The sequence below is a fragment of the Tachyglossus aculeatus genome, chromosome 3 (assembly GCF_015852505.1).
Source record: "Tachyglossus aculeatus isolate mTacAcu1 chromosome 3, mTacAcu1.pri, whole genome shotgun sequence".
Taxonomy (NCBI): Eukaryota; Metazoa; Chordata; class Mammalia; order Monotremata; family Tachyglossidae; genus Tachyglossus; species Tachyglossus aculeatus.
Window position 1 is genome coordinate 11,783,249 of NC_052068.1, and position 23,417 is coordinate 11,806,665.

Here is a 23,417-nt window from a genome sequence, read left to right on the forward strand (position 1 = left end):
GCATTTAACTTTAATTCTATTTGTTCTGACAACTTGACACCTGTCCACATGTTTTGTTTTGTTCTCTGTCTCCCCCTTCTAGACTGTGAGCCCATTGTTGGGTAGGGACCGTCTCCATATGTTGCCAACTTGTACTTCCCAAGCGCTTAGTACAGTGCTCTGCACACAGCGCTCAATAAATACAGTTGAATGAATGAAAGAATGGATGATTAAATATGTGTTCTCCCTCCTACTTAGACTGGGAGCTCTGTGCCCCACCTGATTATCTCATATCATCCGCCTGTGCTTAAAACAGTGATTGCCAGATAGTAAGCATTAAACAGATAACACCTACAAAGTGCAACGCACTAAGCTAAACCCTAGGGAGAGTTCAAAATCGAGAACTACCGTTTTCCCCACGCACAAGGGCCTTACACTCTACCGAGGATGGCTCCTCAAACAAAATGGCTAATCGTAGGAAGGTATCAGCCCTGAAATTGTCTCAAAACTCGAGGCTCACGAAGCCCGTGGCAGCATACAGAGCTATTTCTGCATGTTTCACTAAACACTCAGGCTGAGGAAGCCAAAAGAAGTGACATCTGAAAACAGCTTTCTTTGACCCAAAGATAACTATACTGCCAGCCCAGGAGAGTATAAATAGAAAACGTGTTTGCCTAACATTTAGTAGCTAATGTCTCAGGTGCAGGATGGCTCTCTCTTTGAGCAAAGGTTTCACGGAGATCAGGATACTAAGAGAGGTTCAGAAACAGAGACAGGAGGGAAAAATTCATTACTTTTCATTTTCCCTTTATTTCCCCTATTCGCCTACCCACTTGGATCTGTGCCTCTTAAGCACTTAATAATAATAATAATAATAATAATGGAATTTGTTAAGCACTTACTATGTGCCAAGCACTGTTCTAAGCGCTGGGGAGGTTACAAGGTGATCAGGTTGTCCCATGGGGGGGGCTCACAGTCTTAATCCCCATTTTACAGATGAGGGAACTGAGGCACAGAGAAGTTAAGTGACTTGCCCAAGGTCACACAGCACTTGATATTCTTGTTGTTATCCTGTACACTCCCAAGAGCTTAGTACAGTGCTCTGTACATGATAAGCACTCAATAAATATGATTGACTGAATAAATATTCACCCCCAGCCCCACAGTGGGTTTGCATATACCTATTTCAAATGTAACTCATCTGAACATCTGTCTCCCGCTCTAGACTGTAAACTTCATGTGGGCAGGGATCATGTCTACCAATTCTATTACACTGGACTTTCTGAAGTGCTTAAGTACAGTACTCAGCACACAGTAAGTGCTCAGGAAATAGCACTGATTGTTGAACTCAGCTCATGTTTAAATGCTCAGTAAATAGCATTGACCAATAGACTGAAAATGCATTAGGGCAGCCAGGAACTAGCTAGGTTTTGATCCTCCCAGGCTGATGACCCATGGGTCTTGTTGGCCATTGTCATGGATACAGTCTCATTGGCATCAATGCCAAACTTGAAATCAAAGACACTTATTGCGACTAAGGATGGATGTTGTTTTTGAATCACAAAGTCGTTATACTGATTTCCCCACCCTAATCTCCGTTCCTTTGAGAAGCAGCATGGCCTAATGGATAGAGCATGGGTCTTGGGGTCAATCAATCAATCAATCGTATTTATTGAGCACTTACTGTGTGCAGAGCACTCTACTAAGTGCTTGGGAAGTACAAGTTGGCAACATATAGAGACAGTCCCTACCCAACAGTGGGCTCACAGTCTAGAAGGACCTGGGTTCTAATGCCGGCTCCGCCACTTGTCTGCTGTGTGATCTTGGGCAAGTCACTCACTTCTCTGGACCTCAGTTCCCTCAACTGTACAATGGGTATTAAGAAAGTAAGTCCCATGTGGGAAAGGGATTGTGCCCAACTCAGTTTGCTTGTATCCATCCCAGAGTTTAGTACAGTGCTTGGCACACAGAGTAAGCACTTAGCAGATACCACAATTATTTTATTATTATTCCTTCTGCATTGTCTATACATTTTTAAGCACTGTAACACGCTATTCCCAGACCCACAGCACTTACATACATGTCCTCACACTCTGTCATTTCCTCAATCCTAAACGTTCACCCCAACCTTAGCCCCACAGCACTTACATATCCAAAAATTATTTATATGAATGTCTGTCTCCCCCTCTAGACTGTAAGCTCTTGGTGGGCAGAGAACGTCTACCACGTCTGTGGTATTGTACTCTCCCAAGAGCTTAGTACAATGCTCTGCACACAGTAAGTGCTCACTAAATACCATTGACTGATTGAGTGATTATTGGGATATTTATCTCCTGCTTTAGACGGTAAGGTCCTTGAGAGCAGGGATCATATCTACCAATTCCTTTGCATTATTGCTCTCTCCCAAGCTTTTAGTAGTGTCGGCACAAAGTAAGTGTTCAGTTCATACTATTGATTAAGGTACAGTGCTCTGCACACAGTAAAGTGCTCAATAAATACAATTGAATGAATGAAGTGATTGGCCCATGATATTTTTTGAGCACATTGAACTGTGTGTGCAGAACAGTCAGTCAATTGTATTTATTGAGCGTTTACTGTATGCAGAGCACTGCTCTATTTATTTATTTATTTATTTTACTCGTACATATCTATTCTATTTATTTTATTTTGTTACTATGTTTGGTTTTGTTCTCTGTCTCCCCCTTTTAGACTGTGAGCCCACTGTTGGGTAGAGACTGTCTCTATATGTTGCCAACTTGTACTTCCCAAGCGCTTAGTACAGTGCTCTGCACACAGTAAGCGTTCAATAAATATGATTGATTGATTGATTGATTCAGTATATTCATTCATTCATTCAATCAATCACATTCATTGAGCACTTACTGTGTGCAGAACATTGTACTATGTGCTTGGAAAGTACAATTCAGCAATAGAGACAATCCCTGTCCACACCAGGCTTACAGTCTAGAAGGGGAGACAATCATTCATATAATATAAATAAATATAAATATAAATAAATAGAATTGTAGGCATCAAAACAAGTAAACAGGTATCAATATAAATGGAATTATAGACACATCAAAATAAGTAAACAGGCATCAATATAAATAAATAGAATTATAGATGTGTACTTATAAACACCCCCTCTCAGGGTCACACCTGGAGGGTTTCCAGTCCTCTACCAGTCTCGACTACGTGAGGGAGAGTCAAGCAGAGGCCTAACCATGCCATTCCTAGCTTGGGCAGTGGCTAGCGAGTGGAAGGCAATCTGCCACAAGTCAAAACTCACCCGTACTGGGCAGCAGTGGCCTGGGAGAGAATCGAGGGCGGCGACTCAAGTTTACTGTGCGGAAGGCGGAAATGCTAAACCACTTCTGGATTTTTACCAAGAAGACTCTATGATTACACTACCAGAACAATTGCAGATGGAGAGCGGGACGTTCAGGGAGAGATGTGTCCGTGGTGTCGCTATGGTTTGGAAATGACTCGACAGCATAAGACAAGACATATATACACAAGTGCTGTGGGGCGGGGAGGGGAGGAGAACAAAGGGAGAGAGTTGGGGCAATGGGGAGGGGAGGGGAAGCTGAGGAAAAGGGTGGCTTAGTATAACAATATAACAGACATATTCCCTGCCCACAACTAGCTTACAGTCTAGAGGACTGTAGAACATTATACTAAGCACTTAGCAGAATATAAGTGAGAGAGTAAACACGATCCCTATCCTCTAGGATCTCACATTCTGGCAGAATAAATAAATATGAGCTATATTGATTGCCTACTCTGACAATCATAAAAAGTCTAAATACTCCTACTGTGACAATGCCCTGCATGATAAAAATTTTGAAGATGGATACGTACGAGCAATAATACCGTGTTACATCTTTTAAGTCAAGTTGATTTATAGAAAAAGGGAATAGTTTTTATCAGGCATACATATTTTTCATGGTATTTGTTAGGTGCTTACTATGCCACAGGCACTATATTAAGTGCTGGGGTAGATACAAGTTTTCAAGTTGGACATAGTCCCTGTTCCACGTGGGATTCCCAGTCTTTATCTCCATTTCACATTCATTCATTCAGTCATTCAGTTGTATTTACTGAGCGCTTACAGTGTGCAGAGCACCGTACTAAGCACTTGGGAAGTACAAATCGGCAACATTTAGAGACAGTCCCTACCCAACAACAGGCTACAGAAGAGATAACTGAGGTACAAGGAATCAATCAATCAATCAAACAGTCGTATTTATTGAGTGCTTTGCCTAAGGTCACACAACAGACAAGTGGCAGAGCTGGGATTAGGACCCAGGATTCCCAGGCTCAGGCTCTATCCACTAAGCCACAGTGCTTCTTATTAATTCACCATGGTCCTGTTTGGGACTGAATCCTCTAAGGAGACACCTAAATAATCCCAAGACTTAAATAATAATAATAATGACCATTATGGCGTTTGCTAAGCACTCACTATGTGCCAGGCACTGTACTAAGCACCGGGGGGCATACGAGCAAATCGGGTTAGACACAGTCCCTGTCCCACGTGGGGATCACAGTCACCATCCCCATTTTACAGATGAAGTAACTGAGGCCCAGAAAAGTGAAGTGACTTGCCCAAGGTCACACAGCAGATGAGTGGCGGAGCCGGGATGAGAACCCTTGACCTTCAGACTGTCAGGCCCGTGCTCTTTACACTACGCCGTGCTGCTTCTTAAGGAGGGACGAGGAGAGGGACTACCTCTCCATCAGCCATTTCCACTCTAAGAACAATCTGATTGTGAAGTTTCAGGCCTACCCTAAAGTCCAGTTTCACTGCTACTAAATATCAATCAATCAATCAATCATATTTATTGAGCGCTTACTGTGTGCAGAGCACTGTACTAAGCGTTTGGGAAGTACAAGTCGGCAACACATAGAGACAGTCCCTACCCAACAGCGGGCTCACAGTCTAGAAGGGGGAGACAGAGAACAAAACCAAACATACTAACAAAATAAAATTAATAGAATAGATATGTACAAGTAAGATAAATAAATAGAGTAATAAATATGTACAAACATATATACATATATACAGGTGCTGTGGGGAAGGGAAGGAGGTAAGATGTGGGGATGGAGAGGGGGAGGAGGGGGAGAGAAAGGAAGGGGCTCAGTCTGGGAAGGCCTCCTGGAGGAGGTGAGCTCTCAGTAGGGCCTTGAAGGGAGAAATATCACCTAGAAACTTCAGGCCAGACATGGTTGGAATGGAAAAATCCAAGGCACTATAATCCTGTCAGTCAATCCTATTTATTCATTTATTATTTATTTATTTATTATTCATTTATTTATTTATTTGGAGGCCTTCCCAGACTGAGCCCCCTCCTTCCTCTCCCCCTCCTCCCCGCTCCCCTTCAGACCAAATGACTGAAGGCTTAACGCAGTTCGAAGTCTGTAAATATCAAGCGCTTTCCATGACTGAGAAGGATTTGCCATATGGCAATTAAAGAAATCTAAAGGAGGCGTTTGGTTTATGTGGGAAGAAAACTGAAAAAGCTGACATGGAGGCGAGTGATAAAACTGAGGCACTAAATGCATTTACAGCACTGGTTCTCATCTGTTCGTTTGCTATTATAAACGAGGCCAATACAAATCCAGTGATCATCACCCGTATCATCAGAGTGGTAATGACAAGACATTGTCTTTATCACCCTAGAGTAGCATTGAACAGATTGAGCTAGCTGTCGTGTGAAGGTGGGAAAAAGAGTCATTAACATTTTGAATACATATTACTCCCATCTTGCCAAAAGGAGGGATGATTTCCAAGTAGGTCACATTGGTATTCAAATCGATTTAGATAGATTTCGTACCGGGATTATGGCCAGGCAACGCAGCTACAAAATTTAAATGAATATGAAATTGGAGAGGCAGTGTGGTCTAGTGGAAAGAGCCTGGGCGTCAGTAGACCTGGGTTCTAATCCCATCTCTGTCCACTGGCCTGCTGGGTGACTTTGGGCAAGTTACTTAATTTCTGTGGGCCTCAGTGTCTTCATCTGTAAAATGGGGAGAAGATTTCTCTTCTCTCTCCTACTTCGATTGGGAGCCCCCATGTAACACAGGGACTGTATCTGATCTGCCTATATTGTATCTATCCCAGCACTTGGGCACATAGTATTACTTTAACATGTATCATAATGATTGATACTGAATTCAGATTTGGATGCCAAAAACTGTGCCTAGTTCATGCAGGGAGATTCAAAATGGGATGATCAGCACTGAAAATGAAGCCATCAATCAACTGATCACTGAAAAATGGTCACAAGTATAAACTGAAGGAAACCTACTTTATAATAAAAACTGCGGTATTTGTTAAGTACTTGCTGCATGCCAAGGATTGTACTGAGCACTGCGACTTCAGGAGAAGCAAAATGGCTCAGTGGAAAGAGTGTGACCTTGGGCAAGTCACTTCACTTCCCTGGGCCTCAGTTACCTCATCTGTAAAATAATGATAATAATATAATAAACAATAATATTATAATAATAAATATTTGTTAAGCACTTACTATGTGCCAGGCACTGTACTAAGCACCGGGGGGCACACAAGTAAATCGGGTTAGATACAGTCCCTGTCCCACGTGGAGATCACGGTCTCCACATCTGTAAAATGAGGTAACTGAGGCCCAGAGAAGTGAAGTGAGTTGCCCAAGGTTGCACAGCAGACAAGTCGGGGAGCCGGGATTAAAATCCATGACCTTCTAACTCCCAGGCCCGGGGTCTATCCGCTATGCTGTGCTGCTTCAGCTGTAAAATGGGAATTAAGACTGTGAGCCCAAATGGACATGGATTGTGTCCAAAGTATCTACCCTGGATACTGTGCCTGGAACATAGTACACACATTACAGATACCATTAAAAAACAAATACCATTAAGGAAACTGAGTGAGGATACTAACGATGATGAGAATTGCACTATAGTTGCTCTCCCAGGTGTGTTTATCCCCAGCAAGGCCTAGACACCCTGCTTAAGACAATCACTTCGACTCCAATGTTTCCATGGGAAGACTCAGATTCAGTTCACATGAAGGAATAAAATCTAGATTGGGAGAAAGACATGAGACTGATGGTCTCAAACCGCTTTTCTTGGGCTGAGGACCGATAGCCACACACATTCTGCATTTTCAAACTTCCCTAAGATATGGGACTAGAATGGAAAGACTAAAGCTGCCACATACCCATTCTCTTCCCCGATTCCCTAAGAGAAGCAGCGTGGCTCAGTGGAAAGAGCCCGGGCTTTGGAGTCAGAGGTCATGGGTTCAAATCCCGGCTCCGCCAATTGTCAGCTGTGTGACTTTGGGCAAGTCACTTCACTCCTCTGTGCCTCAGTTCCCTCATCTGTAAAATGGGGATTAAGACTGTGAACCCCTGTGGGACAACCTGATCGCCTGGTAACCTCCCCAGCACTTAGAACAGTGCTTTGCACATAGTAAGTGCTTAATAAATGCCATCATTATTGTTATTATTAAGAAGGGAATGAAATCCATGAGTCTGAGAAATGTCTTGGAAACCTAGGGGTTATTCCTCAATCTTCCTCCAGACTGTAAGCTCATCGTGGGCAGAGAATGTGTCTGTTTATTGTTATATTGTACTATCCCAAGTGCTTAGTACAGTGGTCTGCACACAGTAAACGCTCGATGAATATGATTGATTGAATGAATGAATTTAGCATACTACTCTGCATAGAGTAAGGGCTCAATCTTTCCCTTCCTTTGAAGCCCATATCCTCCACTTTTATCACCCAATCCACTTACTAGTCACGGTCATCTACAACGAGGAGCAGCATGGCATGAATGGTGGATAGAGCGTGGGCCTGGGAGTAGGAAGGTCACAGGTTCTAATCCTTGACACTGCCACTTGTCTGCTGTATGACCTTGGGCAAGTCACTTCACTTCTCTGGGCCTCAGTTACCTCATTTAGAAAATGGGGATTGAGACTGTGAGCCCTGTGTGGGACAGGGACTGCATGTAACCATGTAACCACCCCAGGGCTTAGTACTGTGCCTGGCACATAGTAAGCACTTAACAAATACCATGATTATTATTCTTATTATTATCCATCACCCCCAAGTCCCACCTCCAACTTTCTGAACATTTTGATCCCTTTCTCACATTCCTTCTCCCACTCTCCATCCTACATTGATCCTCGGGGACTTCAATATTCACATGGATGTCCCCGATCATCCTTCCACTGTCCACCTCCTCTCATTTCTCTTTTCGAATGACCTCCTGGTCCCCCCTACCTCACACATTCACCAACTTGGGCACACACTTGATCGTACAGTCTCCAGTAACTGTATAATCTCTACCCTCACCAATTCTAAAATTCCCCTATCAGTCTACATGTATATATGTATATATGTATATAACTATAGTTCTATTTATTTATATTTTTGTCTGTTTACTTGTTTTGATGTGTATATATCTATAATCCTCTTTATTTATGTTAATGTCTGTGTACTTCTTTTGATGTCTGTCTTCCCCCTTCTAGACTGTAAGCCCAGTGTGGGCAGGGATTGTCTCTCTTTATTGCTGAATTGTACTTTCCAATCAGTACAGTGTTTGGCACACAGTAAGTGCTCAATAAGTACAATTGAAAGAAGGAATGAGCCTCCTCTCCTGCTCTCTTTCCCATACACCCACCCCCCACAAATAATAATAATAATAATAATGATTGCATTTGTTAAGCGCTTACTATGTGCAAAGCACTGTTCTAAGCACTGGGGGGATACAATGGGATCAAGTTGTCCCATGTGGGGCTCACAGTCTTAATCCTCATTTTACACATGAGGTAACTGAGGCTCAGAGAAGTTAAGTGACTTGCCCAAGGTCACACAGCAATCTGTTCTTTTCCCTCACAGAGACCTCCATTCTTCTTACCCCCTCCAGAATTCTACAGCTATCCTATCCCATTCGTCCTCCTTACATAAACTACCTTTTCCTGACACACAAATCGACACATTCAACACCACCCTCTCCACTGAACTGAACTCCCTTGCTCCTCCATCCCTATGCTGATCTCGTACCACTAACCCGCCACTCTGGATCACCTCCATGGTCTGCTTCCTCCGCTCCTGTGCCCGAGCTGTGGAGCGCTGTTGGAAGAAATCCAGACATCTCTCTGACTTCGTCCACCTTAGATTCATTCTTATCTGCTTCAATTTGGCCCTCACCGCTGCCTGACAACAATACTTCTTCTTTATTCACTCCAATACCCACTGCCTCCACCAGCTGTTCCGGACACTTAGCTCCCTCCTAAAACCTTCCCCCACATGCCACCATCTCTTTCCCCTAATGATCTGGCTACATACTTCATCAACTCCTGCCCCTTCTTCAATTCTCCTATCCTTCCCAGAAAGAGATCTCCTACCTTCTCTCAGAATCCCCCTCCACCATCTGCCCAAATGACACCATCCCTTACCACCTCCCTTCTCCCCTACCTGACTGGCCATCTTCAGCAGCTCTCTTTCCAACAGCTTCTTTCCCACTGCTTTCAAAGATATGTATGTATCCCCTAACCTAAAAAAAACCTCCTCTGAATCCACAGCTCCCTCCAGTTATCACTCCTACCAATTCTCTCCAAATATCTTGAGAGAGCTGTTTATACTCCCTGTCTTCACTTCCTACCCTCCAATTCTCTCCTAAGTCTCCTCTAATCTGGCTTCCATCCCCTTCACTTCACAGAGACAGTCCTCTTTAAGGTAACCGATGACCTCTACTCCATCCTAATTCATTCATTCAATCGCATTTATTGAGCTCTTACTGTGTGCATCCTAATCCTCGTAGACCTCTCAGTAGCCTTTGACACTGCAGGCCACCTCCTTCTTCATTCATTCAATCGTATTTATTGAGCATTTACTATGTACTAAGCTCTTCAGAAGTACAAATCAGCAATATATAGAGACAGTCCTTACCCAACAATGGGCTCACAACTTTGGATTCATTGACAGTGTCCTCTCTTAGTTCTCCTCTCTTTCTTCTCCTCCTTCTCAGTCTCTTCTGCTGGCTCCTCTGTGTCCCACCCTCTAAAAGTAGGGCCCTTCAAAGCTCAGTCCTAGGCCCCCTCCTAATCTCCCTCTACACCCACTCCCCTTGAAGAACTCATCTGTTCCCACGGCTTTGATTACCTTCTCTATGCAGATAATTCCCAAATTTACACCTCTAGTCCTGACCTCTCTCTTTCCCTGCTATCTCACATTTCCTCCTGTCTTCAAGACTTATCTACCTGCGTGTCAGCAAGACACCTCAAATTAAACAAGTTCAAAACTGAACCCCTCATCTTCCCACTCAAACCCTGTCCTCCCCCTGTCTTTCCCATCACTCTAGACAACACTACTATCCTCCGTATCTCATAAGCCCATTACCTGGGTGTTATCCTCAACTCATCCCTCTCATTCCATCCACATATTCAATGTCACTTGTTGGTTCTACCTTCATAACCTTGCTAAAAATCCACCCTTTCCTCTCCATCCAAACTGCTACAATGTGGATCCAAGCACTTACCCTATTCTGTCTTAACTATCATACCTGCTCCTAGTTGACCTTCCGGCCTCCTGTATCTCCCGATTCCAATCTACACTTCACTTTGCAGCACGGATCATTTATCAACAAAAACGTTCAGTCCATGTTTCCCCACTTCTCAAGAACCTCCAAGGACTGCCCATCCACCTCTGAATCAAATAGAAACTCCTTACCGTTGGCTTTAAAGCACTCAATCAGCTCTCACCATTCTACCTCACCTCACTAATCTCCTACTCCGCTCCTCTAGTGCCAGCTTACTCACTTTGCCCCAATCTCACCCATCTCACTGCCGACCCCTTTCTCAAGCCCTCCTCCCACCCTAGAACTCCATCCCCTTCAATACATGCCGGGCCACCACTCTCTCCTCCAAAGCATTATGAAGGTCACATCTTCTCCAAGAGGCCTTTTCCTTGTCTCCCTCTCCCTTCTGTGTCAGCTATGCACTTGGATCTGTGACCTTTGGACATTTGATATTCACCCCACCCCCAACCCCACAGCACTTATGTACAAATCTTTAAATTATATATTATAAATTACTTATTCATATTAATGTCTGTCTCCTCTTCTAGACTGTAAGCTCATTACAGGCAGGGAACATGTCTGCTAATTCTATTGTGTTGTAGTCTCCCAAGCACTTAATACAGTGCTCTGCAAATAGTAAGCACTCAGTAAATATAAGTGATTGAATAAATACCATTGATAGATTGATTGATTGATTATGCAGCCCGGAAGGAAAATCATCTATTGGGAGCAACTTCTTAATAATGATTGTGGTATTTGTTAAGCATTTACTATGTGTTAAGCACTGTATTAAGCCCTGGAGTATTCATTCATTCAGTTGTATTTATTGAGCACTTACTGTGCGCAGAGTACTGTATTAAGTGCTTGGGAGAGTACAATATGACAACAACAGACACTTTGCCTGCCCACAATGAGCTCACAGTTTAGAGGGTATATTGAAGATAATCAGGTCCCACATGGGACTCATAGCCTAATTAGGAGAGAGAACAGGTATTGAACCCCCATTTTGCATATGAAGGAAGCTAAGTTATGTGACTTTCCTAAGGTCACACAGCAGATAAATGGTGGAGGTGAGATTAAAACCCAGGTCCTCTGGTTCCCGGGCCTCTGCTCTATCCACTAGACCACGCTGCTTCTCTGGAACAAACACCACTTTGATTACAATGCCTCTGAAATGGCATAATTTTTTTTTTTATATATAGTATTTGTTAAATGCTTTCTACATGCCAGGTACTGTACTAAGTGCTGGGGTAGATGCAAGCTAATCAGGTTGGAAACAGTCCAAGTCCCACATGGGGCTCACAGTTTTAATCCCCATTTTCCAGATAACTGAGGCCCGGGGAAGTGAAGTGACCTGCCCAAGGGCATGAAGCAGGCAAGTGGCGGAGCTGGGAATAGAACCCAGGTCCTTCTGACTTCCAACCCTGGGCTCTATCTGCTAGATGACTCTGCTCATGCTGGGGAACAGGGACAACTCAGCTCTACTGGACTTCCATTGAAATCATTCCAGTTGCTGGGTTTTCAAAGAGATGACGGCATCATGCGAGCACCGGGAGGCTACTCCAAGGGGCCCTGCGAACATGAAAAGGGAGAGACGAGATCTACAAGGTCAAGAGATGAGCTACTGTGCCCTGGACCGGGGCAGGCAAGTGGGAGGTGATTCTGAACCCAAACGTGGTGACAGTTTTACCGCTGTCGTGGCAGAGAAAGACACACTAAGTCCATACCTGCAGAATCCATATATACATACCAGTTTAGACCAGTGCAAATCAAATGGTCCGTGGGGAAAAGTGGGTGTGGATTGCAGATATAGTAAGAATCTGTCTCTCTCTGTCTCTCTCACACACACACACACACACACCCGAGAAACACAGGCAGAACTGCAGCAAGGGAATGTTGAATTCAGCGGGGAGCTGACAGATTTGGCTGGTTACAATTCATATTCAGAAAATACCGCACCACAGCTCAACGGAATTCCTGCAGAACTGTCTGGAGAGAAAGAGTCTGTCAATGCCTTTCTTTTCCCTGGCTCTTCAAAGACCCCCCCCCCCCCCCCCCCGCAAACCAACCTGGCCATCCTCTCTCTTCCCATCTCCCCCCACTCCAGAACTGGAAGCTTGTTTATCTCGAGAGCGAACCAACTTCACTCAATGAGTGGCAACCGAGGCGAGCGATCTGGGCCAGCCGGAGGGTGCTTTGATTTTTTCCACTTCATTTAGCTATTTCCCCAGTACAGCCCGAGGAAGACTGGGTGGCAAATCCATTAGCCCATGAAACTACCTGACATCTTTACAGCCGAGACCCATTTCCTCATTTTTCAGAGCGGATAAAGCTGAGCAAGTTCGTCGGCCACATGGGATTGACCCTAACCCTCATCCCAACACCCCCCCCCAAGCTCCCTGCCCCTACCCCGAGTCCACTGTCTGGACACCTCATAAGAGAAGACTGACGTCCACCCAGAGGGACGGACACAATGAGGAAGACCCACACTGCCCTGTGCTCTGCAGTCTTGGGAACCAGAGCCGTCGAAAAAAGAATGGGGAGGGGGATGTGATCTTAATGCTAAAATTGGGAGAATCTAAGACCCTGTTCCTTGTCCTGAGGCAGGGGGCACCCACAGCCATGGAAGCTCAGCTGTCTCTCCGAACAGACCCACAGGGTACCTGCATTGCAAGAAATACCACTGGGCAGAACTCAAATTCACCCACACTGTGCCAGCTTCCAATCCTCCCTAGCTCTTTGTCTCCAAGATCTGCATGGGCGGAGGCTCAGAAACACACATACACACACACACACCTCAGGAAGTTGAATGGGTTCATCATTTTAGGCATTCACATCTCTCTCATATAGGGAGTCGCTGTGAAGCAAAGTCACCCTATGACCTCCCTCGGGACTATGAGAATGTATTTTGATGGAGCCCTGAGATCACAGCAATGCACTGAGTCTCCATCCTGCATGCTTCCTCCCTCTCCAGAAGCCTAAACTGGCCATTCCCACAGCATTTCTGGGAGAGAGGATCCCCTCTCCAGCATGGAGCAATTGAGAACCCGAGCCTTAGGAGTGGGATGCGGGGACCCCAATCCCAACTGCAGCGGTGGGGACTCCCCAACCGCTCTCTCCCGACCTCTGACTGAACACGCAGGGAAAGGTGGAGCATAGGGAGAGGGTGCAGGAAGCAACTGCATCTCTCCATCGTCCTCGATTCCTCATGGAAAGGGACTCCCTCATCCCTTCGACCATCCCGATCCACCCAGCGGCCCCTCACCCACCACACTCTCTTCAATCAAACAGCCCACCTCCCTGCGAGGGGAGAAATTCGGGAATGACTTACGCTCTGGCCGAGTCGGCTGTTGGGAAGGATGCAGGCTGAGGAGATGGGATCTGTGTGAAGAGAAGCAGGGCCGGCTGGCTGGCTGCAGCTGGTTACCTAGGTGACGGGTGCCAGCCCCGTGGGAAGAATCCGAGAGCTGAGCAGGAGGGAGGATTGGGTCCCTTTAAATCCTGCCTCAGCTTCAGCTGCCTGACAGCTCCCCTGTCTGAAGCGTGAAGCAGCGAGAGCATTAAACCATGAGCACCCACCCACATTATCAATGAAGATCCCCCCCAACCCACCCCCCACACACTTAGCAGGCAAATATACTCCCCCAAGTCCTTACTATAACAATAATAATAATAATAATGGCATTTATTAAGCGCTTACAATGTCCATACAATGCCTCCTTCCCCTCCCCACAGCATCTGTATATATGTTTGCACAGATTTATTACTCTATTTTACCTGTACATATTTACTATTCTATTTATTTTGTTAATGATGTGCATTTAGCTTTAATTCTATTTGTTCCGACGACTTGACACCCGTCCACATGTTTTGTTTTGTTGTCTGTCTCCCCTCTCTAGACTGTGAGCCCGTTGTTGGGTGGCACCGTCTCTATATGTTGCCAACTTGTAAGCGCTTAGGACAGTGCTCTGCACACAGTAAGCACTCAATAAATACGAATGAATGAATGAATGAATGAATGAATATGTGTGAAGCACTGTTCTAAGCACTGGGGAGGTTACAAGGTGATCAGGTTGTCCCGCGGGGGGCTCGCAGTCTTCATGCCCATTTTACAGATGAGGCAACTGAGGCACAGAGAAGTTAAGTGATTTGCCCAAAGTCACACAGCTGACAATTGGCTGAATGGGGATTTGAACCCATGACCTCTGACTCCAAAGCCCGGGCTCTTTCCACTGAGCCATGCTGCTTCCCACCCAAGCGATCAGTACAGTGCTCTGCACACAGTAAGCACTCAGTAAATATGATTGAATGAATGAATGAATCCTGTCCACAGCCTCCATCAATCAATCAATCAATCATATTTATTGAGCACTTACTGTGTGCAGAGCACTGTACTAAGCGCTTGGGAAGCCATCACAGTTGAGATTGTTGTTCCTTGTCCCATTCCCCCAAGTTCAAGCCAACGGAGTCACCTTCTGTGAGGATTAAATAATAGCATGAATTGGAGTATCTGCTAGGGGCTTACTGGGCAACAAGCACTGTGCTGAGGGCTGAGGTCCATACAATGCCTTCAGACATTGGCCCCTGTCCCAGAGGCGATTCACAGCCCAAGGGGAGGGAGAGCAGTTTTTAATCCCCATTAGAGACAGGAGGAAACTGAGGCCCGGAGAAGTCAAGTGACTTGCCCTGGGTCGCTTGACTGGAGAGTGGAGGAGGTGGGATTAGAATCCAGGTCTCCTAACTGCCAATCCTGTGCTGGTTCCACTAGTCCAGGCTGTCTCTTCAGTCATTCATTCATTCAATCGTATTTATTGAGCACTTACTGTGTGCAGAGCACTGTACTAAGCGCTTGGGAAGTACAAGTTGGCAACATATACAGACAGTCCCTACCCAACAACAGGCTCACAGGTGATGGCCCAGACCGAAAGCCCTGAAATGGGGGCTTCAGGGAAACCGGGTGAGTTGCCAAACCCAATCGAGTGAAGCTTTCTACCAGCCTGAGCGGGCCCCTGAGAGACAGTTTGGAGAGGGGCGGGGGTTCTCAGTTAGGATGAAGGGCAGCTAGAAGGAGTTTCCCCACCTCAAAGCACCTGCCCGACTCCTTGGCTCCAAGCATAGGTGGGAGATGTCCCAGTTAGGAATTTGGATCCAGTGTGACCCAGCTTGGGAGGTGGAGGTACAGATTTATTACTCTATTTTACTTTACATATTTACTATTCTACTTATTTTGTTAATGATTCATTCAATCGTATTTATTGAGTGCTTACTGCGTGCAGACCACTGTAATAAGAGCTTGGGAAGTAGAAAAAATGATGTGCATTTAGCTTTAATTCTATTTGTTCTGATGACTTGACACCTTTCCACATGTTTTGTTTGGTTGCCTGTCTCCCCCCTTCTAGACTGTGAGCCCATTGTTGGGTAGGGACCATCTCTATACTTCCCAAGAGCTTAGTACAGTGCTCTGCACACAGCAAATGCTCAATAAATACGATTGATTGAATGGATTAATGTAAACTCACTGTGGGCAGAGAATGTGTCTGGTATATTGTTAGGTTGGACTCTTCCAGCCGCTTAACCTGCACACTATCAAATTCTCCTGTCCCACCGTCGACCCCTGGCCCACCTCTGACAGGGATCACCCTCCCTCCTCAAATCCACCAAACCCTCATTCTTCTCCCCTTCAGAGCCTTATTGAAGGCTCACCTCCTCCCAGAGGCCTTCCTAAACTAAGCTCCATTTTTCCTCAGCTCCCCCTCCCTTCCATGTCCCCTCGACTAGCTCTTTTTGCCCTCCCCCCGCAACATTTCCCTCCATTTCCCCGCCCCACAGCACGAGTATATATTTATAATTCTATGTATTTATATTGATGTCTTTTTGCTTGCATTGATGTGCATATACCTATAATTCTATTTATTTATATTGATGCCTCTGCCCCCTTCCCCATCACCCCAACCCATTTCCTTTGTTCTACCCTCCTGCCCCACAGCACCTGTGACTATGTATATATATTGATAATTATAATGCCATATATTTTGATTAATGGTGTGTATATATCTATAATTCTATTTATAATGATGCTACTGATGCCTGTTTACTTGTTTTGATGCCTGTCTCCCCCATTCTAGACTGTGAGCCCACTGTGGGCCGGGATTGTCTCTGTTGCTGAATTGCACTGCCTCAGCACTTAGTACAGTGCTCTGCACAGAGGAAGCACTCAATAACTACGACTAAATTGAACTGAATTGTAAGAGCTCAATCAATACCACTGATTGATTGACTGAGATGCGGGGAGGCAGAAGGGGCAGCCGAGCTGCTGAAGATGGGAGGGAAAGAAGGGAATGGGGGCTGCGTAAAACCTCCACCCTCCCTCCTTGGCCCTCCTAAATATTCCCTCTGCTGGGGGACAGAATCCCCTCCCACCCCACCGTGACCACAGAGAAGCAAACAAAGGGACAGTTCCAGCCTGTCAGCAACAAGGCCCCAAGTCATCATCATCATCATCAATCGTATTTATTGAGCGCTTACTATGTGCAGAGCACTGTACTAAGCGCTTGGGAAGTACCAATTGGCAACATATAGAGACAGTCCCTACCCAACAGTGGGCTCACAGTCTAAAAGGGGGAGAAGCGGCTAGTTTGGTGTCTGATTTGGTGTGGCTGTTTTTCTGTCCGATCTGGTGGCTGCCAGAGAGGGTGGCTTGCCGTCTGCTTTGGTCACTGGTTTCTTGCCCCGTTGGGCAGCTGTTTCCGTAACTGGTTTTGTGTCCGATTTGGCGGCTGCCGTAGTGACCGGCTTTGCCGTCTGGTTTGGTCACTAGTTTGGTGCCTGGTTTGCTGGCTGGCTCGGTGACTGGTTTAGCGGTGGGTTTGATGGCTGGTTTTCTGTCCGATGAGAATCAATCAATCAATCGTATTTATTGAGCGCTTACTATGTGCAGAGCACTGTACTAAGCGCTTGGGAAGTACAAATTGGCAACACATAGAGACAGTCCCTACCCAACAGTGGGCTCACAGTCTAAAAGGGGGAGACAGAGAACAGAACCAAACATACCAACAAAATAAAATAAATAGGATAGAAATGTACAAGTAAAATAAATAAATAAATAAATAAACAGAGTAATAAATATGTACAACCATATATACATATATACAGGTGCTGTGGGGAAGGGAAGGAGGTAAGATGGGGGGATGGAGAGGGGGACGAGGGGGAGAGAAAGGAAGGGGCTCAGTCTGGGAAGGCCTCCTGGAGGAGGTGAGCTCTCAGCAGGGCCTTGAAGGGAGGAAGAGAGCTAGCTTGGCGGAGGGGCAGAGGGAGGGCATTCCAGGCCCGGGGGATGACGTGGGCCGGGGGTCAGACAGGCGTGAACGAGGTACAGTGAGGAGATTAGCGGTGGAGGAGCGGAGGTTGCGGGCTGGGCAGTAGAAGGAGAGAAGGGAGGTGAGGTAGGAGGGGGCGAGGGGATGGACAGCCTTGAAGCCCAGGGTGAGGAGTTTCTGCCTGATGCGTAGATTGATTGGTAGCCACTGGAGATTTTTGAGGCGAAGCAGCGTGGCTCAGTGGAAAGAGGTCATGGGTTCTAATCCGGGCTCTGCCACTTGTCAGCTGTGTGACTTTGGGCAAGTCACTTAACTTCTTTGTGCCTCAGTGCCCTCATCTGTAAAACGGGGATGAAGACTGTGAGCCCCCCGAGGGATAACCTGATCACCTTGTATCCTCCCCAGCGCTTAGAACAGTGCTTTGCACATAATAAGCATTTAAATGCCATCACTATTATTATCATTATTATTTGGTGGCTGTTGTAGTTGCTGGTTTGGTGGCTGGCTTAGTGACTCATCTGGGTTTCTGTGTCCCCCATAAGCTGCGAGTTGGCACGACTGGCACAGGGATCGCTTGGAGCTAGCGGCCGTGAGTGGAAAGTGAGTTACTGAATCAAAAGTAGGATGTCGTCTCCAGGCAGGGGGGCAAGCTATCCATCACGGCTCCCAACGTCCAGTGCCCGGTGCCCAGAGCCCAGCTCGGCCCTCTTCAGCTGCAGCGTGGCTCCGTGGAAAGAGCATAGGCTTGGGAGTCAGAGGTCATGGGTTCGAATCCCGGCTCTGCCACTTAGCTGTGTGACCTTGGACAAGCCACTTAACTTCTCTGTGCCTCAGTTACCTCTTCTGGAAAATGGGGATTAAGACTGTGAGCCTCATGTGAGATAACCTGATCACCTTGTTTCCCCCAGCGCTTAGAACAGTGCTTTACACATAGTAAGCACTTAACAAATACCATTATTATTATTAAGGAGGTGGACGATCTCATTTGCTTTGTGAATGAGACCCGGAAATGGGCACTCCGTCATCCATTCAATCAATCATAAGAATAATAATAATAATGGTGGTGTTTGTTAAGCACTTACCATGTGCCAAGCACTGTTCTAAGTACTGAGGTAGATACAACAGAAACAGTGTTGCTCAGTGGAAAGAGCACGAGCTTGGGAGCCAGAGGTCATGGGTTCTAATGCCGGCTCTGCCACTTGTCAGCTGTGCGACTTTGGGCAAGTCACTTAACTTCTCTGAGCCTCAGTTTCCTCATCTGTAAAATGGGGATTAAAGACTGTGAGCCCCCCCATGGGACAACCTGATCACCTTGTATCTCCCCCAGTACTTAGAACAGTGCTTCGCACATAGTAAGCGTTTAAACACATGTCATTATTGTTATTATTATTATACAAGGTAAACAGGTTGCCCCTCTTGGGGCTCACAGCCTTCATCCCCAGTTTACAGATGAGGTAACTGAGGCACAGAGAATAATAATAATAACAATAATGGCACTTATTAAGCGCTTACTATGTGCAAAGCACTGTTCTAAGCGCTGGGGAGGTTACAAGGTGATCAGGCTGTCCCACGGGGGGCTCACAGTCTTAATTCCCATTTTACAGATGAGGTAACTGAGGCCCAGAGAAGTTAAGTGACTTGCCCAAGGTCACACAGCTGACAAGCGATGGAGCCAGGATTAGAACCCATGCCCCCTGACTACTAAGCCCGTGTTCTTGCCACTAAGCCACGCTGTTTCTCTACTGAGTGCTTACTGTGTGCAAAGCATTGTACTAAGCACTTGGGAGAATACAATACAATGCTAAACAGACACATTCCTTGCACTCCACAAGCTTACAGTTTAGACGGGGGGAGACAGACCTCGATACAAAGAAATAAATTACAGATGTGGACATATGTGCTGTGGGGCTGGGAAGGGGGAAGAAATAGCTTGCTGATAGCACAGGGGCTCAGCTCCCAAAGCACAGACCAAGATGGATTTCTCATTGCCAGAGTCTGGGCCTGTCTCTATATGTTGCCAACTTGTACTTCCCAAGCGCTTAATACAGTGAGCACACAGTAAGCGCTCAATAAATACGATTGATGATGATGATGGCTTCCCCAGCCAGTGGATCAGTGGTATTTACTGAGCGCTTACTGAGTGCAGAGCCCTGGGCCGAGCGCCTGGGAGAGTATGCTATAAAAGAGTTGGTAGGACTCCGACCCAAATCCGTCTAGGTCACTGTCACCTGCCAAACTAAAGGCCTCACACCTGCCATGATGGTGCAACCCAGAAGGCTGGTCGGTCATTCAATCGTATTTATTGAGCACTTATGGTGTGCAGGGTACTGTACTAAGCGCTTAGGAGTATATATATCTATCTGTAATTCTGTTTATTTATATTGATGCTACTGATGCCTGTCTACTTGTTTTGTTGTCTATCTCCACCCTTCTTGACTGTGAGCCCGTGTTGGGTAGGGATTGTCTTTATTTGTTGCCGAATTGTACTTTCCAAGCGCTTAGTACAATGCTCTGCACACAGTAAGTGCTCAATAAATATGATTGAATGAATGAATGAACACAATACAGCAAACACATTCCCTGCCCACAACCAACTTGTACTTCCCAAGCGTTTAGTACAGTGCTCTGCACACAGTAAGCGCTCAATACGGCTGAATGAATGAATGGACTAGCTTACAGTCTAATAATAATAATAGCATTTATTAAGCACTTACTATGTGCAAAGCACTGTTCTAAATCTAGAGGGGGATGGGGTGACCCCCGCTCAGCCCACCTCACTGAGGAATAATGAAGGAAAGAAGCAGAAAGGACATCACAAACTACGTCCTACCTGATAATCTATCTACATCAGCGTTTACTACAGTGTTCAACTCGTAGCGAGAGCTAAGCTACTGCTATATAAAAGCGCTCCAAAATCCATGAGAAGTAGCGTGAACTAGTGGATAGATCCCGAGCCTGGCAGTCAGAGGACCTGGGTTCTAATCCCACCTCCACCACCTGTCTGCTTGACACTTAGTAAACACTTAAGTGCTTAGTACAGTGCTCTGCACACAGTAAGCGCTCAATAAATACGATTGATTGATTAGTAAACACAATTTTAGGAGTAGGCAAAACCTCACCCTTGGGATGAATCCTTCTCATCTTGTCTTGGGCGGAGACAAAATGAGTGGCTTAAAGCGGTTGTATTTATTGAGCTCTTACTGTGTGCAGAGCACTATAATGAGCTCTTGGGAGAGTTCAGTATAATCTCACTGATAGACAAATCATCTAATCCCAAAGAGTTTACAGTCTAGATTCTCCTCCTTTCCCCGGCCTGATTTCAGTCACCCAGCGGATCCCTCTAAAGAATTGCAGCATTTTTGTAGGGGAAAGAAAGAGGCAGAACCCCTGTGAAAAGCAAGAGATGAATAAATAAAAAAATTTGAATGCACCGAAGAGTGGAAACGGAGGCTTCTCAGCGGATATTTACGTCTGGCCACCCTGGAGTTAAGCAGCGTTTGAAGTATGGTCGTGGGGAATATTATGTACTTTGATCAAGTTCTAAAGCTTTCAAGTTAACGTGTTTATCCCTTTCAGCTGGCACAGTTCATCAGATATTTATAGGGGCATCTTGTAACTGAAAAGACAGAACTGCCCCAGGAGAATATTATTTACAATGGGTGTTTATCCTGACGAAGCCTGCCGATGCAGCAGAGAAGTGGACCGGGCTCGTTAATTAGCCAGGCTAGCGGCTCTGGCTTCTGCGTGCCCGAGGACGGAGGTCATGCCAACAGAGAGGGCATTGCAGCGTGGCTCAGTGGGAAGAGCCCGGGCTTTGGAGTCAGAGGTCATGGGTTCGAATCCCAGCTCTGCCACATGTCTGCTGTGTGACCGTGGGCAAGTCACTTAACTTCTCTGAGCCTCAGTTACCTCATCTGTAAATGGGGATTGACTGTGAGCCCCACATGGGACAACCTGATCATGTTATATCCCCCCAGCGCTTAGAACAGTGCTTTGTACATAGTAAGCGCTTAACAAATGCCATCATTATTATTATTATTATTATTATTATTATTGTTCGTTCCTGGCCCCAGGCTTCCCCTGGCGCTTTTGGGGTGGAGCCACGACTTGGAAGCCCCCCTGCATCTCCCACCATCCGGACCTCCACTGTGGCCAGGCTTCGTGGAAACAGCCCAGGCCTGGGAGCCTACCACTTTTTTTTTTTTAATGGCATTTATTAAGCGCTTACTATGTGCCAAGCTCCGTTCTAAGCACTAAACTTGCCTGCTGTGTGATCTTGGACAGGTCACTTCGCTTCTCTGGGCCTCAGTTACCTCTTCTGTAAAGTGAGGAGAAGATTGTGAGCCCCATGTGGGACAGGGACTGTGCCCAACCTGATTAGCTTCTATCTACCCGACTTAGAACAGCGCTTGCCACATAGTAAGCACTTAACAAGTACCATTACTATTATTTTTATTGTTATTTCACTCTTCTGGGCCTCAGTTTCCTTGCTTGTAAAATGGGGATTTAATGCTTGTCATCCCTCCCTAGCTTGTATCTACCTACCCCAGTGCTCAGTACAGTGCTTGGTACTTGGTAAGTGCTTAACAAATACCACAACTGTGATTGTTATTTGGGGGCTTACAGTCCAAGTAGGTGGGAAAACAGATATTAAATCCCATTTTTACAGATCAACCAATCGGTCATATTTATTGAGAGTTTACCACGTGTGGAGCACTGTAAGCTCATTGTATTTTGGGTTTACAGTCCAAGTAGGTGGAAAAACAGGTATTAAATCCCATTTTTAACAGATCAACCAATCAATCAATCATATTTATTGGGAGTTTACCAAGTGCAGAGTACTGTAAACTTGTTGTGGGCAGGAAATGTGTCTGTTTTATTGCTATATTGTACTCTCCGAAGAGCTTAGTACAGTGCTCTGCATACAGTAAACGCTCAATAAATACGACTGACTGACTGTACTAAGCACTTGGGAGAGTAATAATAATGATAATAATAATAACGATGGTATTTGTTATGTGCCAAGCACTGATGCTGGGGTAGATACAAAATAATCAGGTTGTCCCACGTGTGGCTCACAGTCTTAATCCCCATTTTACAGATGAGGCAACTGAGGTACAGAGGAGTTAAGTGACTTTCCCAAGGTCATGCAGCAAACAAGTTGCGGAGATAGGATTAGAACCCACGACCTCTGATTCCCAAGCCACTGTCACATTCCTTCTCAATACAGAGTACAATATAGCAAAATAATAGAGTTGGTAGACACAGTCCCTGCCTACAACAATCTTCCAGTCTAGAGGGGGAGACAGACATTAATATAACTAAGTAAATAACGGATATGTACATAAGTGCTGTGGGGCTGAGAGAGGGGTGAATAAAGGGAGCAAATCAGGGTGACCGAAGGGAGTAGGAGAAGAAGAAATGAGGGTTTAGACAGGGAAGGCCTCTTGAAGGGGATGTGCCTTCGATAGGGTTTTGGAGTTGGGGAGGGTAATTGTCTGTCAGGTATGAAGAAGGGGGGCATTCCAGGCCAGAGGAAGGACATAAATGAGAGGTTGGCA

At 45.7% G+C, this 23,417-nt stretch overlaps 1 protein-coding gene and 1 non-coding gene across 2 annotated transcripts in view; one reads left to right on the forward strand and one right to left on the reverse strand.

Annotated features, from left to right (window-relative positions):
* CALY (calcyon neuron specific vesicular protein) overlaps positions 1-14,005 on the reverse strand; it is a 127,330-nt gene extending 113,325 nt beyond the window's left edge. The window contains exon 1 of the mRNA XM_038743939.1: positions 13,872-14,005. The gene's annotated coding sequence lies outside the window, so the exon portion shown is untranslated. The remainder of the gene's footprint in view (positions 1-13,871) is intronic.
* On the forward strand, positions 3,121-3,258 carry LOC119926312. The gene has a single exon (XR_005450199.1). It is a non-coding gene; the product is annotated as a small nucleolar RNA SNORA7 (small nucleolar RNA).
* Positions 14,006-23,417: the final 9,412 nt, after the last annotated feature.